The 16,251-nt window shown below is 37.6% G+C and overlaps 1 long non-coding RNA gene across 3 annotated transcripts; it reads left to right on the top strand.

The window, feature by feature from the left end:
* The first annotated feature begins 3,347 nt into the window (after nucleotides 1-3,347).
* LOC124417493 lies at nucleotides 3,348-15,376 on the top strand. 3 transcript variants are annotated; one of them, XR_006932326.1, is made up of 5 exons: nucleotides 3,348-7,447; nucleotides 7,559-8,628; nucleotides 13,967-14,231; nucleotides 14,886-15,081; nucleotides 15,191-15,376. It is a non-coding gene; the product is annotated as an uncharacterized LOC124417493 (long non-coding RNA). The 3 variants fall into 3 exon arrangements; XR_006932325.1 differs by having other exon boundaries at nucleotides 14,886-15,376; XR_006932327.1 differs by lacking the exons at nucleotides 14,886-15,081; nucleotides 15,191-15,376 and adding an exon at nucleotides 14,320-14,877.
* The last annotated feature ends 875 nt before the right edge of the window (nucleotides 15,377-16,251 follow it).

Below are 16,251 nucleotides of genomic sequence, written 5' to 3'. Positions count from 1 at the left end.
CGTTTTTTTTTTTTTTTTTTTTAGTTATTATTTCCGTTATTATTCCTGTTATTTTTCCATTATTTTTTTCCATTGTTTTTTACTTTTTCTGTTTTGATTTTCGTTATTTTTTTTCCTTTATTTCCATTATTATTTTCTGTTATTTTTGGTATTGTTTCCGTTACTTTAGTTATTTTTTCTGTTTTTATTTCAGTTATTATTTCATTAATGTCGTTATTTCTGTTATTCTTCTTGGCCTGTCATCTAAGATTCTGTAGTATGTTCCTGTCTCTCTGGAGGTTTTTTCCTTTACTTCCATTATTTTCGTTATTTCCATTATTCTTTCCGTAATTCTTCTTGGCCTGTCATATAAGTTTCTGCAGCATGTTTTTGTCTCTCTGGAGGTTATTTCCGTAATTTTTCCGTTATATTTCCGTTATTATTTCCTTTATTATTTTAGTTATTATTTTCGTTATTCATCTTGGCCTGTCATCTATGTTTCTGCAGTACGTTTTTATCTCTCTGGAGGTTTTTTCCGCTATTTTCGTTATTTCTGTTATTCTTCTTGGCCTGTCACCTAAATTTCTGCAGTATATTTCTGTCTCTCTGGAGGTTATTTCTGTTGTTATTTCCGTTTTTATTTCCGTTATTATTTCATTTTTTTATTTCCATTATATCCGTTATTTTCTTTATTTCCATTATTTCCGTTATTTTTCTTAGTCTGTCATCTGAAACTCCAGATTGGTTTTCCGGCTCACTGGAGGTTATTCATTTTCGTTATTTTTGTTTTTTTTTTTCTTAGCCAGTCACCGGAAGTACTGGACTGCGTTTCCTGCTCACTGGAGGTTATTTCTGTTATTGCCGTTATTTCTGTTATTTTCCTTGTTCGTCTTTGTTGTTGTTCGTCTCATTGAATTGCTGTTGTGTGTATCCAGCTCACTGGAGGTTTTTTCTGTTTTTTCCATTTTATTCATTTTTTCCATTATTTCCATGATTCTTACACTGTCATCTGTAATTCTGGGGTGTGTTTCTGGCTCACTGGAGGATATTTCCATTATTTACTTTATTTCCAATATTTCCATTATTTTCCATATTCTTCTTAGTCTGTCATCTAAAATTCTGGAGTGTGCTTCTGGATCACTGGGTGTTATTTCAGTTATTTCTGTTATTGCTGTTATTTCTATTTTTTCCATTACTGTTCTTAGTTTGTCATCTAAAATGCTGGAGTGTGTATTCGGCTCACTGGATGTCATTTCTGTTATTTTTGTTATTTCTGTTATTTTCCTTAATCGTTCACTTGAAATTCTGGACTGTGTTTCCTGTTAAGTGCAAGTTCTTTATTTCCGTTATTTGCCTTACTTTCTTTTTTTGCGTTATTTGCGATATTTTTGATATTTCTTTGATTTCCGTAATTTCAGATTTTCTTCTTAGTTTGTCACCTAAAATTCTTGAGTATTTTTCTGGTTCACAGAAGGTTATTTCCAGTATTTCTGTTTTCTCCATTACTTCCGTTACTTCCGTTATTCTTCTGAATTGCTGGAGTGTGTTTCCAGCACCCTGGAGGTTATTTCCATTATATCTGTTATAGCCCTTATTCTTCTTAGTCTGTCATCTGAAATGCTGAATTTTTTTTCCGGCTCACTGGAGGTTTTTCATTTCTGTTATTTCTGTTATTTTTCTTAGCCAGTCACCTGATGTACTGCACTGCGTTTCCTACTCACTGGAGGTTATTTCCGTTATTTCCATTATTTTCGTTATTTTTCTTAGCCAGTCACCTGAAGTACTGGACATGCATTTCTGGATCACTGGTGGTTATTTCTGATTCTTCTGTTACTTTTGTTATTCTTCCCATTCTGTCATCTAAAATTCTGGAGCGTGTTTCTGGTCCACAGGAGGTTATTTCCCTCATTTCCCTCATTTCCCTCAGATTCCTCATTTCCCTCATTTCTCTCATTTCCATAATTTCCGTTATTCTTCTTTGTCTGTCCTCTAAAATTCTGGAGTGTGTTTCCATCTCACTGGAGGTTTTTCCATCTTTTCCCTCTTTTCCCTCTTTTCCGTACTTCTTAGACTGTCATCTGAAATGCTCAAGTGTGTTTCTGCCTCACTGGTGGTTATTTCCTTTATTGCCATTATTTCCGTTACTGTTCTTAGTCTGTCATCTGAATTGCTGGAGTGTGTTTTTGGCTCACTGGAGGTTATTCATGTCTGCTATTTCCGTTATTTTTCTTAGCTGGTCACTTGAAGTACTGGACTGTATTTCCTGCTCACTGGAGGTTATTTTCATTATTTCCATTAGTCTTCTTCGTCTGTCATCTAAAATTCTGGAGTGTGTTTCCAGCTCACTAGATGTTATTTCCGTTATTTCTGTTATTTTTCTTAGTTTGTCCTCTGATACGCTGGAGTTTGTTTTCGGCTCACTGAAGGGTATTTATTTCCATTATATCTGTTATTTCCGTTATTTCAGTTATTTCTGTTATTCTTCTTACTTGGTCATCTGAAACGTTGGATTATTTTTCTGGCTCACCAGAGGTTATTCATGTCTGCTATTTCCGTTATTTTTCTTAGCCGGTCACCTGAAGTACTGGACTGCGTTTCCTGCTCACTGGATGTTACTTCCGTTACTTCTGTTATTCTTCTTAGTTTTTCATCTGAAATTCTGGACTGTGTTTCCTGCTCACTGGAGGTTACTTCCGTTACTTTCATTACTTCCGTTATTTTTCTCAGTCTGTTATCTGAATTGCTGTTGTGCGTTTCCAGCTCACTGGAGGTTATTTCTGTTATATCCATTATTTGTGTTATTCTTCTTAGGCTATCATCTCAAATTCTGGAGTGTGTTTCCGGCTCAGAGGAGATTATTTCCATTATTGTTCTTACTCTGTCACCTTAAACGCTGGACTGGTTTCCTGTTCAGTGGAAGTTATTCATGTTTGTTATTTCTGTTATTTTTCCTAGCTGGTCACCTGAAGTACTGGACTGAGTTTCCTGCTCACTGGAGGTTCTTTCCGTTATTTCAGTTTTTTCCGTTATTTTTTTGTCTGTCATCTAAAATTCTGGACTGTGTTTCCGTCTCACTGGAGTTTGTTTCCATTATTTCCATTACTTTTCTTAAGCAGTCACCTGAAGTACTGGACTGCATTTCCTGCTAAATGGATGTTATTTATTTCCATCATTTCCGTTATACTTTTTAGTCTGTCATCCAAAATTCTGGAGTGTTTTTCCGGCTCACAGGAGGTTATTTCCGTAATTTATTTCCGTAATTTATTTCTGTTATTTTCACAGAGCTGGTCATCTGAAGTACCAGACTGCGTTTCCTGCTAGCTAGAGGTTATTTATTTCCGTTATTTCTGATATTGGAGGTTATCTCCGTTCTCTCCATTCTTTCCGTTCTCTCCATTATTACCATTATTCTCCATTGTCTGTCATCTAAAATTCTGGCATGTGTTTCTGGCTCACTGGAGGTTATTCATTTCTGTTATTTCCATTTTTTTTCTTAGCCAGTCACCTGAAGTACTGGACTGCGTTTCCTGCTCACTGGAGGTTTCTTCTGTTATTGCCGTTATTTCTCTTATTTTCATTGTTCGTCTTAGTCTGTCATCTGAATTGCTGTTGTGTGTTTCCGGCTCACTGTAGCTTATTTCCTCTATCTCAACTATACCCGTTATTTCCATTATCCTCCTTTTCTGTCATCTGAAATGCTGGAGTGTGTTTCCGGCTCACTGGAGGTTATTTACGTTATTTACGTTATTTTTCCTAGCCAGTCACCTGATATACTGGACTGCATTTCCTGCTAACTGGAGGTTATATATTTCTGTTATTTCTGATATTTCCGTTATTATTCTTAGCTGGTCACCGGAAGTACTGGTCTGCATTTCCTGCTAGCTGGAAATTATTTCCGTTATTTGTGTTATTCTTCTTAGGCTGTCATCTAAAATTCTGGAGTGTGTTTCTAACTCACTGGAGGTTATTTCCGTTATTTCCATTTTTTCCATTTTTTCTTTTTTTTTTTTTTTCCAATTTTTTCCGTTATTCTTCTTTGTCTATCATCTGAATTCCAGGAGTGTGTTTCCAGCTCACTAGAGGTTATGTCCGTTAGGTCCGTTATCTCCATTAGGCTTCTTAGTCTGTCAGCTAAAATTCTGGAGTGTGTTTCCATCTCACTGGAGGTTTTTTCTGCTTTTTCCATTATGTCTGTTTTTCCATTATTCTTCTTGGCCTGTCATCTAAAATTCTGGAGTGTGTTTCCAGCTCAATGGAGGTTATTTCCATTATTTCCGTTATTGTTCTTAGTCTGTCATCTGAATTGCTGGAGTGTGATTCCAGCTGACAGGATGTTATTTCAGTTCTTTGTGTTGTTTCCGTTATTACTGTTATTGTTCTTAGCCGGTTATCAGAAGTATTGGACTGTGTTTGTTTGTTTGTTTATTTTTCTTTTTTTTTTTTTTTTTTTGCTAACTGGAGGTTATTTATTTCCGTTATTTCCGTTTTTTCCATTATTCCTCTCATTCTTTCATGTGGAATGCTGGAGTATGTTTCCGGGTCCCTGGCAGTTATTCATTTATGTTATTTCTGTTATTTCCGTTATTTTTCTTAGCCGGTCACTAAAGTACTGGAGTGTGTTTCCTCACTAATGGAGGTTTTTTCCATTTTTTCCATTCTGTCCATTCTTTCTGTTTCTGTTTTTGTTGTTGTTGTTGTTGTTGTTGTTATTTCCATTCTTGTTCTTAGTCTGTCATCTGAAGTGCTGGAGTATGTTTATGGCTCCCTGGAGGTCAGTTGTTTCTCTTGTTTCTCTTGTTTCTGTTATTTCTGCTACTTGTGTTATTTCTGTTATTTTCATTATTTCCAATATTTCTGTTCTTTTTCTTTGTCTGTCTCCTAATGTGCTGCACTGTGTTTCCTGCTAAGTGGAGTCTGTTTCCATTATTTCCGGTTTTTCCGTTATTTCTGTTATTGTTTTTAGTCTGCCATCTGAAGTGCTGGAGTGTGTTTACGGCTCCCTGGAGGGTAATTCATTTCTGTTATTTCCGTTATTTCTGTTATTTTTCTTAGCCGGTCAGCTGAAGTACTGGACTGCGTTTCCTCCCTATTAGAGGTTATTTCTGTTATTTCCGTTATTTCCATTCTTGTTCTTAGTCTGTCATTGGAGGTGCTGGAGTGTGTTTCCGACTCACTGGAGATTTGTTGTTTCTGTTGTCTCTGTTGTTTCTGTTGTTTCCGTCGTTTCCGTTATTTCCACTATTGTTCTTAGTCTGTCATCTGAAGTGCTGAAGTGTGTTTCTGGCTCACTGGAAGTTATTTATTTTCATTATTTCCATTATTTAAGATATTTTTCTTAGCCCATCACCTGAAGCACTGGACTGCGTTTCCTGCTCACTGGAGTTTATTCATTTCTGGTATTTCCGTTATTTCCATTTTTTTTTGTCTGTAACCTGATGTGCTCAACTGTGTTTCCTGTTCACTGGAGTCTATTTTCATTATTTATGTTTTTTCCATTATTTTTCTTAACCAGTCACCTGAAGTACTGGACTGCGTTTCCTGCTCACTGGAGGTTATTTCCATTATTTCCGTTCTTGTTCTTTGTCTGTCATCTGAAGTGCTGGAGTGTGTTTCTTGTTCCTTGGAGGTTAGTTATTTCCGTTATTTCCATTATTTCTCTTATTTTTCTTACCGGTCATCTGAAGTACTGGTCTGCGTTTTCTACTCACTAGAGGTTATTTATTTCTATTATTTCTGTTATTTCTGTTATTTCTCTTATTTCTGTTATTTCTGTTATTTCCATTTTTTCCGTTATTTCCATTTTTTTGTTATTTTTCATAGCTGGTCACCTGATGTACTGGAATGTGTTTCCTGCTCACTGGGGGCTATTTCCGTTATTTCTATTATTTCCTTTATTTCCATTATTTATGTTCTTTTTCTTTGTCTGTCATCTGAAGTGTTGGAGTGTGTTTCCGGATCCCTGGAGGTTAGTTATTTCCGTTATTTCCATTCTTTTTCTTAGCCAGCCACCTGATGTGCTAGATTGCGTTTCCTGCTCACTGGAGGTTATTTCCATTATTTCTGTTGTTTCCATTGCTTTCCTTAGCCAGTCGCCTGAAGTACTGGACTGCATTTCCTGCTCACTGGAGGTTAGTTATTTCCATTATTTTTGTTATTTATTTCCCTTATTTCCGTTTTTTCAGTTTTTTTTCTTAGGCGGTCACCTGATGTGCTGGATTGCATTTTCTGCTCATTGGAGGTTATTTATTTCTGTCATTTCCGTCCTTTCCGTTATCATTCTTAGTCTGTCATCTGAAATGCTGGAGTGTGTTTCTGGCTCACTGGAGGTTATTCATTTCAGTTATTTCTGTTATTTCCGTTATTTGTCTTATTCTGTCATCTGAAGTGCAGGAGTCTGTTTCCGGTTCACTGGAGGTTAATCATTTTCATTATTTCCGTTATTGTTCTTAGTCTGCCATCTGAAGTGCTGGAGTGTGTTTCCGGCTCAGTGGAGGTTACTCATTTCCATTATTTGAGTTAGTTCCGTCTTTTTTCTTAGCCGGCCACCTGATGTACTGGACTGCATTTCCTACTCACTGGAGGATATTTATTTCCGTTAGTTCCGTTCTTCTTTTTAGCCGGTCACCAGATGTGCTGGAGTGCGTTTCCTGCTCATTGAAGTCTACTTTTTTTTATTTCTGTTATTTCCGGTATTCTTCTTATTCTGTCATCTGAAGTGCCAGAGAGCATTTCTGGCTCACTGGAGGTTATTTATTTCTGTTATTGCAGTTATTTCTGTTATTTCCATTTTTGTTCTTAGTCTATCATCTGAAGTACTGGACTGCCTTTCCTGCTCAATGGAGGTTATTTATTTCCTTTATTTCCTTTCTTTTTCTTTGTGTGTCACCTGAAGTACCAGAGTGTGTTTCCTGCTCACTGGAATCTGTTTTCATTATTTCCATTGTTTCCTTTGTTTCCGTTCTTTCCATTATTTCCTTTATTGTTTTTAGTCTGTCATCTGAAGTGCTGCAGCGTATTTCTGGCTCACTGCAGGTTATTTATTTACGTTATCTCCATTGTTTCCATTTTTTTTCTCAGTCTGTCACTTGATGTACTGGACTGCAATTCTTGGTCACTGGAGGTTAGTTATTTCCGTTATCTCCATTATTTCCCTTATTTCCATTCTTTTTCTTAGTCTGTCACCTGATGTGCTGGACTGTGTTTCCTGCTCACTGGTTTCTATTTCTGTTATTTCCATTATTGTTCTTATTCTGTCATCTGAAATGCAGAAGTCTGTTTCCGGCTCACTGGAGGTTATTCATTTTCGTTATTTCCGTTATTTTTGTTATTGTTCTTAGTCTGCCATCTGAAGTGCTGGAGTGTGTTTCCAGCTCAGTAGAACTCATTCGTTTCCATTATTTAAGTTAGTTTTGTTATTTTTCTTATACAGTCACCTGAAGTACTGGACTGCGTTTCCTGCTCACTGGAGGTTAGTTATTTCTGTTATTTCCATTCTTTTTCTTAGTCTGTCACCTGATGTGCTGGACTGTGTTTCTTGCTCACTGGCGGTTATTTCTGTTTTTTCCATTATTTTAATTAGACTGTAACCTGATGTACTGGACTGTGTTTCCTGCTCACTGGAAGTTCTGTTCTGTTTTCGTTGTTTCCGTTGTTTTCGTTATTTATCTTAGTTTGTCATGTATATTGCTGGAATGTGTTCCCAGCTCACTGGACTTCATTTATTTCCGTTATTTCTGTTATTCTTCTTAGTCTGTCATCTGGACGGCTGGAGTGTATTTCCGGTTCACTGGAGGTTATTTATTTCCATTTTTTCCATTATTTCCGTTATTCTTCTCAGTCTGTCCTCTGAAGTGCTGGAGTGTGCTTACAGCTTGTTGCAGGTTATTTATTTCCGTTATTCTTCTTAGTTTGTCATCTGTAGTGCTGGAGTGTGTTTCCTGCTCACTGGAGGTTATTTATTTTCATTATTTCCATTCTTTTTCTTAGCCTGTTGCCTGATGTGCTGGACTGCATTTCCTGCTCATTGGTGTCTATTTCTGTTATTTCTGTTACTGCCGTTATTTTTCTTGGCCAGTCACCTGAAGTACTGGACTGCGTTTCCTGCTCACTGGAGGTTATTTATTTCTGTCCTTTCCATCCTTCCTGCCCTTTCTATCCTTTCCATTATTGTTTAGTCTGTCACCTGATGTGCTGGACTGTATTTCCTGCTCACTGGTGTCTATTTCCGTTATTTCCATTCTTTTTCTTAGCCAGCCACCTGATGTGCTAGATTGCGTTTCCTGCTCATTGGAGGTTATTTATTTCTGTCATTTCTGTCCTTTCCGTTATTGTTCTTAGTCTATCATCTGAAATGCTGGAGTGTGTTTCCAGCTCACTGGAGATTATTCATTTCTGTTATTTCCGTTATTGTTCTTATTCTGTCATGTGAAGTGCTGGAGTGTGTTTCCGGCTCAGTGGAGGTTATTCATTTCCTTTATTTAAGTTATTTCCGTTATTTTTCTTAGCCAGTCATCTGATGTACTGGACTGTGTTTTCTGTTCACTGGAGGTTATTTCCGTTATTTCTGTTGTTTCCGTTGTTTCCCTTATTTCCTTTATTTTTCTTAGCTGGTCGCCTGAAGTACTGGACTGCTTTTCCTACTCTCTGGAGGTTAGTTATTTCCATTATTTCCAATTTTTTTCTTAGTCTGTCACCTGATGTGCTCGACTGTGTTTCCTGCTCTCTGGTTTCTATTTCCGATATTTCCCTTATTTCCATTATTTTTCTTAGTCTGTAACCTGATGTATTGGACTGTGTTTCCTTCACACTGGAATATTTTCCCATTATTTACGTTATTTCCATTATTGTTCTTAGTTTATTGTCTGAATAGTCGGAGTGTGTTTCCTGCTCACTGGAGGTTATTTATTTCCATTCTTTCTGTTATTTCTGTAATTTCTGTTATTTTTCTTAACTGGATATCTGATGTACTGGACTGTGTTTCCTGCTCCCTGGAGTCTATTTCTATTACTTCTGTTATTTCCTTTATTGTTCTTATTCTGTCACCTGATGTGCTGGACTGTGTTTCCTGCTCACTGGTGGTTATTTGTGTTATTTTCGTTATCTTTCTTAGTCTGTCAACTGATGTGTTGGACTATGCTTCTTGCTCACTGGAGATTATTTCCTTTATTTCAGTTATTTCCGTTATTTCCATTCTTTTTCTCAGTCTGTCACCTGATGTGCTGAAGTGTGTTTACTGCTCATTGGAGTCTATTTGTTATTTCCGGTATTTCTCCTACTCTGTCATGTGAAGTGCTGTACTGTTTTTCTTGCTCACTGGAATCCATTTCCGTTATTTCTGTTATTTCCTTTTTTTGTTCCATTATTTTTATTTACCACTCACCTGAAGTACTACACTGTGTTTACTGCTCACTGGAGGTTATTTCCATTATTTCCATTATTTCCATCATTTCCTTTATTTCCATTATTCTTCTTAGTCTGCCATGTGAAGTACTGGACTGTGTTTCCTCCTCACTGGAGGTTAATTCCATTATTTCCTTTTTTTCCTTTATTTCTGTTATTGTTCTTAGCCTGTCATCTGAAGTGCTGTACTTTGTTTCTTGAACACTGGAGTCTACTTCTGTTATTTTCATTATTTCCTTAATTGTTCTTATTCTGTCTGTGATTGTGCTGGATTGTGATTCCTGTTCACTGGAGGTTATTCCCCTTCTTTCCCTCCTTTCCCTTACTTTCTTTATTTCCATTATTTCTGTTATTGTTCTTATTCTGTCATCTGAAGTGGTGGGTTTTGTTTCCTGCTCACTGGGCTCCATTTCCATTATTTCCATTTTTTCTCTTATTTTTCTTACCATGTCATCTGATGTGCCGGACTCTGCTTCTTGCTCACAGGAGGTTATTTCAGTTATTTCTGTTATTTTTGTTATTTCCATCATTTTTCTTATTCTGTCATCTGAAGTGCTGGATTGTGTTTCCTGCTCACTGGAGGTTATTTCCCCTATTTCCCTTATTTCCCTTATTTCCCTTACTTCCTTTATTTCCTTAATTTCTGTTATTTCTGTTACTGTTCTTATTCAGTTATCTGAAGTGGTGGATTGTGTTTCCTGCTCACTGGAGGTTATTTCCATTATTTCTGTTATTGTTCTTTGTCATCTGATGTGCTGGACTGCATTTCCTGCTCACTGGTGCTTATTTCCATTAGTTCCGTTATTTCTGTTATTTCTGTTACTGTTCTTCTTCTGTCACCTGATGTGCTGGACTGTGTCTCTTGCTCACTGGAGTCCATTTCTCTTATTTCCAATATTTCTTTTTTTCTGTTATTTCCACTATTTTTCTTAGCTGGTCATCTGACGTGCTCGACTGTGTTTCCGGCTCACTGGAGGTTATTTCCGTTATATCCATTATTGCAGTTATTTTCGTTATTTTTCTTACTCTGTCGTCTGAAGTGCTGGATTGTGTTTCCTGCTCACTGGATGTTATTTCTGTTACTTCTGTTATTTCCGTTATTTTTCTAAGAATGTCGCCTTATGTGCTGAACTACCTTTTCTGCTCACTGGAGGTTTTTTCTGTTATTTATGTTTTTTCCGTTATTTCCGTTATTTTTCTTAACCGGTAACCTGAAGTTCTGGACTGCGTTTCCTGCTCAATGGAGGCTATTTCTGTTAATTCTCTTAATTCTGTTAAGTCTGTTATTTCTGTTATTTCTTTTATTTCCGTTATTTCTGTTTTTTTTCCATTATATTCGTTATTTCTGTTATTTTTCCCACGGGTCACCTGAAGTACTGGGCTGACCTTCCTGCTCACTGGAGGTTATTTCCATTATTTCCATTATTTCCTTTATCTTGTTATTTTTGTTATTTTTCTTAACCGGTCACCTGAAGTGCCGGACTGTGTTTCCTGCACACTAGAGATTATTACCATTATTTCCATTATTTCCGTAATTTCTGTTATTTCTGTTATTATTGTTATTTCCCATATTTCAGTTATTTCCATTATGTCCGTTACTTCCGTTACTTCCTTTTTTTTTTTTTTTTTTTTTTTTTTTTTTTTCCCTGAACCAGTCACCTGAAGTGCTGAACTGTGTTTCCTCCTCAGTGGAGGCTATTTATGCTATTTCCATCATTTCCCTCATTTTTGTTATTGTTCCTTGTCTGTCACCTGATGTTCTGGACCGTGTTTCCTGCTCAATGGAGGCTATTTCTGTTATTTGCATTATTTGCGTTATTTGCGTTATTTGCATTATTTGCGTTATTTCCATTATTTCCATTTTTCTGTTATTGTTCTTAGTCTGTCAGCTGATGTTCTGAACTACCTTTCCTGCTCACTGTGGCTCCTATTTCTGTTAATTTTGTTATTTCTCTTTTTTCTGTTTTTGCCGTTATTTCGATTATTTCTGTTATGTTTATGAACACATCAACTGATGTGCTGGGCTACCTTTCCTGCTCACTGGAGACTTTTTCCGTTATTTCCATTATTTTTCTTTACCTGTCACCTGAAGTACTAGACTGTGTTTCCTGCTCACTGAAGGTTATTTCCATTATTTCCGTTATTGTTCTTAGTCTGTCACCTGATGTTCTGGACTGCCTTTCCTGCTCACTGGGGGTCCTGTCCATTATTTCCGTTAATTTTGCTATTTCCATTATTGCCATTATTTCCGTTATTGCCGTTATTTCTGTTATTTTTATGAACACGTCACCTGAAGTGCTGGACTGTGTTTCCTGCTCAATAGACGCTATCTCCGTTATTTCCATTATTTCCATTATTTCTGTTATTGTTCTTAGTCTGTCATCTGAAGTGCTGGACTGTGTTTCTTCTCTCTGGAGGCTATTTCTGTTATTTCTTTTCTTTCTGTTATTTTTTTTTTTATTTCTGTTATTTCTATTATTTCCGCTGTTTTTCTTAATCTCTTATCTGAAGTGATGGGCTACTTTTCCTTTTCTGTGGAGGCTTTTTCTATTATTTCCATTATTTTTCTTAGTTTGTCATCTGGATTGCTGACTGTCATTCCTTCTTTCTAGAGTCTCTTTTCATTATTTACATTATTTCTGGTAATTCTGTTCTTTTGTTGTTGTTGGTTTTGTTTGTTTGTTTTTGTTTGTTTGTTTTTTCCTCATTCTATCTTCTGTGTTTCTGTACTGCCATCCTTTCTCTCTGGGGGCTGTTTCCATTATTTCTTTTATTGCTTTTATTTCTGTTCTTTTTGTTATTTCTGTTATTTTTCTTAGTGTTTCATCTGAAGTGCGGTAATGCCATTTCTTGTATTTGGAGGCTATTTTTATAATTTCCGTTATTTCCCTTGTTTTGTTTATATTTCTTAGTCTGTTATCTGAATTGCTTGTCTTCCATTTCATTTCTCTAGAGTCCGTTTCCATTATTTCCATGCATATCCTGTTGTGCTTTAAATGCAGCATGTCTAGCAGTCTAATGGATGTTTTCTTGCCCTTGTTCTCCGTGCTGGCATGGCCTCACCTCTTACACTGCATCCTGATATATTTTTCTCAGTCCAGGGGACATAGTCTTGTTGGAGCATATTCAGGAAACGTCTACAAAAATGATCTTGGAATGGATCAAAAATGATCTTGGAATGGATCAAAAATGATCTTCTCCTATGATGACAGGTTTGGAGATCTGTTGCTCTTCAGCCTGGAGAAAAAAGGTCTCTGAGGTGACCTGGTAGCGGCTTTCCTGTATCTAAAGTGGAGCCACAGGAAAGAAGGGGGACAGATTCATTACCAGGATCTGTGGTCATAGAACGAGGGGAAATGGCTTCAAGCTCAAAGAGTGTAGATTTAGGTTAGATATAAGGAAAAAGTATTTTGCAGTGAGGGTGGCAAGGACTGGAACAGTTTGCACAAAGATGTTGTGGATGTCCTGTCCCTGGAGACTTTCAAGGTGAGGCTGGATCAGGCCCTGGGCAACCTGATCTAGCTGTCCATGTTCATAACAGGGGAGTTGGACTTAATGGCCTTCAGAAGTCCCTTCCAATTTTAAAGATTCTATGATTTCTGTTACTTCCACTTTTTCATTCCCATTATTTTCTTACTTTTTCAATTAAAGCACTGGAATGCCTGGTTCTCTCTGTAGCCTGTTTCTGTTATTTCATTTCCTTTTTTTTTTTTTTTTTTTTTTTACTTTGTCATCTGAAGTGTCTGTCATTGGTTTACTCTGGAGCTTACGTTCCTTATGTTAGTTGTTTATTTTTGTTTTCTTCCTTTGTCAAGGGACATATCAGGCTGATGCTGAATCACGCGGGAGGTTATTTCTGTTATTCGCATTCCATTCCAAATATTCCATTATTTTCTTTCTTTGTCAGCTGATCTGTTGTACTGTCACTAGTTCACCCTGAAGCTTATGTCAGATATGTCCATTATGCTCATTACATGTTTTTGTTCTCTCACTTGGTCAACTGACATATCAGGCTGAGACTGGATCACTCAGGAATTCCATTATTTCTGTTATTTCCATTATTTTCTAGTATAAGCTACATTGCTAGGGCATGCTGCATTTCTGATATCCTGGCAACCTGTTGCTCTAGGTTAGGCAATGTCCACCAAACCCTGACAGTTTCTGAAGGACATGAGTCTCTCTTCCCTGAGCTAGCATGTCCTACAGCATTTCTCCCTTCTGCACTTCTCAGGTTTCTCTTTTTGATGATATCCCCATGAAGTTAAGACCCCAGGGAACTGCAGCAGTGAAACCTTAGGTGCTGCACACCAGGCACTCACAGATCAGTAGACACTGTAAAATTTATTTTGTGGCTCAGCTATAACTTGGAAACAGTAATAGTGCTCTGTCCTCATCTAAGTCAGACTAGGCTGTATTGTCAATAAATCATAAGCAGACCTTTCATTCAAGAAAAAATATTAGACAACAGTGTTAACTATGTTGCTATATTAACTCTACTGCTTAACTTGCCACCACGAACTTTATGGCAGTCCTAGAAGTTATTATTTTCCCTCTTAATAGGTAATATAGAGCTTGTTTCATTCTACAGCTGGTTTCATCTTCTAAATGCTACTACACAAACTGTTTTTCTCTGTCCTTGAGTCCCTTCCGTCATGCTCCTATACACCAATATTTTGGAAGGACAGAATTGCTAACACACATTGCATTGAAAAAACCTCAGTGTTGCAGAGGCCTCACCTTCCCATTGGTGCTGACAGCTACAGAAATGGCTGGGTATCTCATCTGAAGGACAGCCTGTATGGGATAAACGGCAGCCTTGCTTCTACAACAACATACATCTCAAAAATCATCAGGTAAATATCATTATATATTGTGTAGTCCTTGTAATTTTTTCTTCCCTTTATCTGAAGACTTTTCTCTAATAATTGTTTTTAATACCAGGAAGCTCAAGAGCATGTAATAGTTTCATCCCTGCACCCAAGAAGAAATGGAGGACCAGGTGCTTTGATGGTGCAAACCAATAGGATTCTGTTTTCTACCTACAGAGCTATTTCACTTCAATAGCCCTCAGATTGTGTAGACTAATTAACCCAAGTAAATCACCTGAAATTCATAGTGAATTTATTCTATATACAATTTTGGAAAAATGGTGACCTGACTGTATAGCTCAATTTGTTAAGATGATAACCAATACCCACATGTGCTACCTGCTGTTACTGGCAAGATTCAAGCAGGGTAACATACAAAACACACATGAAGGAAGTGAAATAAGGGAATTCATTTACTTTCCCTCAACAATTATAAAAATGCCCCAATGATCCCACTGTGCTTACCATAGCATAGTGAGACCATGATTAGCACTTAATTTCATACTCTTCATTAATATGGTAATTAACTTTGGCAACAGCAATCAGTAATTGCACAGATAGATAACAAACTCGATCAGTCTGCAATGTGAAATAATCAGAAGGAAACAATACCAATAAAAATTCTGCTTTCCATTTTAGGTTCAAATTTGGGCATCCCTCTAGAACTCTTCTTCAGATATGGCAAATACATTTGGCTATCAGAGGAGTCTGTATTTCTTTATTTTGTGTTTATTGCTAATCTGGGGGAAAACAATATTTCCAGAGGAGGGGAATACAAGAAGGTGAAGAACAGAATGAAACTGTGATCTGAACATTATAATGCCTTTTTGATGAGGTTTGTAATTCAGGAAGTCTTTGAAATAAAAAAACGTTTCAAACCTAAATGACTCAGATATATCCAAGCCATAGAGTAGATGGTTTCAGCACTTAAATTGTCTTTGCAGATTGCTTACAGTGATGGACAGTCCATCAGAGTCAAGCAGCAGGTTACTGTCTATCTCAGAGCTCATTTTCCTGCCAGAGGCTCAGTGGAGCTCCTCTTTGGGTGTGCACAACTATTTTCACAAGTGAGTGTGGGCTACTACTTGTCCTGGTCACTGATTTCCTTGCTTAGAAAGTCAACTTTTGTGTTGCAGACTGGAGGTAGAGTGCAAGCCAATCAACAGACCACATAGAAAAGGAGCCCCAAGATACCAGGACAAGATACGACATTCAATCTGTACTCTTCTCAGTCCTTTAGGCACTTTGCAGTTTCTAGTTCATCTCCTGTTTTAGGAATCCTGAGAATCCAGTAAGTAATCTGCCATACCTCTCCTTTTGTCCCCACTGAAGATGGGACCTCTCAGGTGCCCGCCACTGGAATTTGCTCTAATGGCTGCCTCATTCCGTCTGCCCCCAGGTGGTTCTTTAAAGCTTCTCGCCTTGTTTGCACTTCCTGTTTTGATGGTCTGCATCCATAAAGCCCTAGTAGTAAGGACATCAACCCTCTAACATCCTCCTTCCTTATTTAACAGCGAGGTTAAATATTAGCCAGCAGCAGCTCAACCAGGATTTCAAATTACCACTTCAGTCTAATTACTTGAGGGAATTCCCAAGGAAGGAAGGATAAGTAGCACGGCTACTCTTGGGCACTGTGATGCTGCACGTGATCATGTGGTTGGGTGCTGTCCTCCCATGTCTTTCCTCCCTTTCCTGGTGCAAGCATATTGCCCATGGCAGAGGTAGTGGTGGGCCTTCAGGTGAGACTTCAGGCTCACAATCACTGTAGGATTGTACACACCCATCTGAGCTCTGAGTGAAGAACAACTGCATGACTGGTGAAGTCCATACCCTGTATCTCTATTGCTGAGCCTACTTTGCTTAGCTCTGTTGTGTCATGTGCCCTGTGTCACAATAGGCACCCAGTATATAACCATGTCCTGAAAACTTGCCCAGTAAAGATCGCAGCTGCAGCCAGGCTGTGCTCAGAAAAAGGAAGCCCAAGTAAGCCACTTGACACTGACCT

Source organism: Gallus gallus, chromosome 1 (genome assembly GCF_016699485.2).
Source record: "Gallus gallus isolate bGalGal1 chromosome 1, bGalGal1.mat.broiler.GRCg7b, whole genome shotgun sequence".
Lineage (NCBI taxonomy): Eukaryota > Metazoa > Chordata > Aves > Galliformes > Phasianidae > Gallus > Gallus gallus.
Note: the sequence above shows the minus strand (reverse complement) of the source record. Positions and strands in the feature narration are given on the sequence as shown.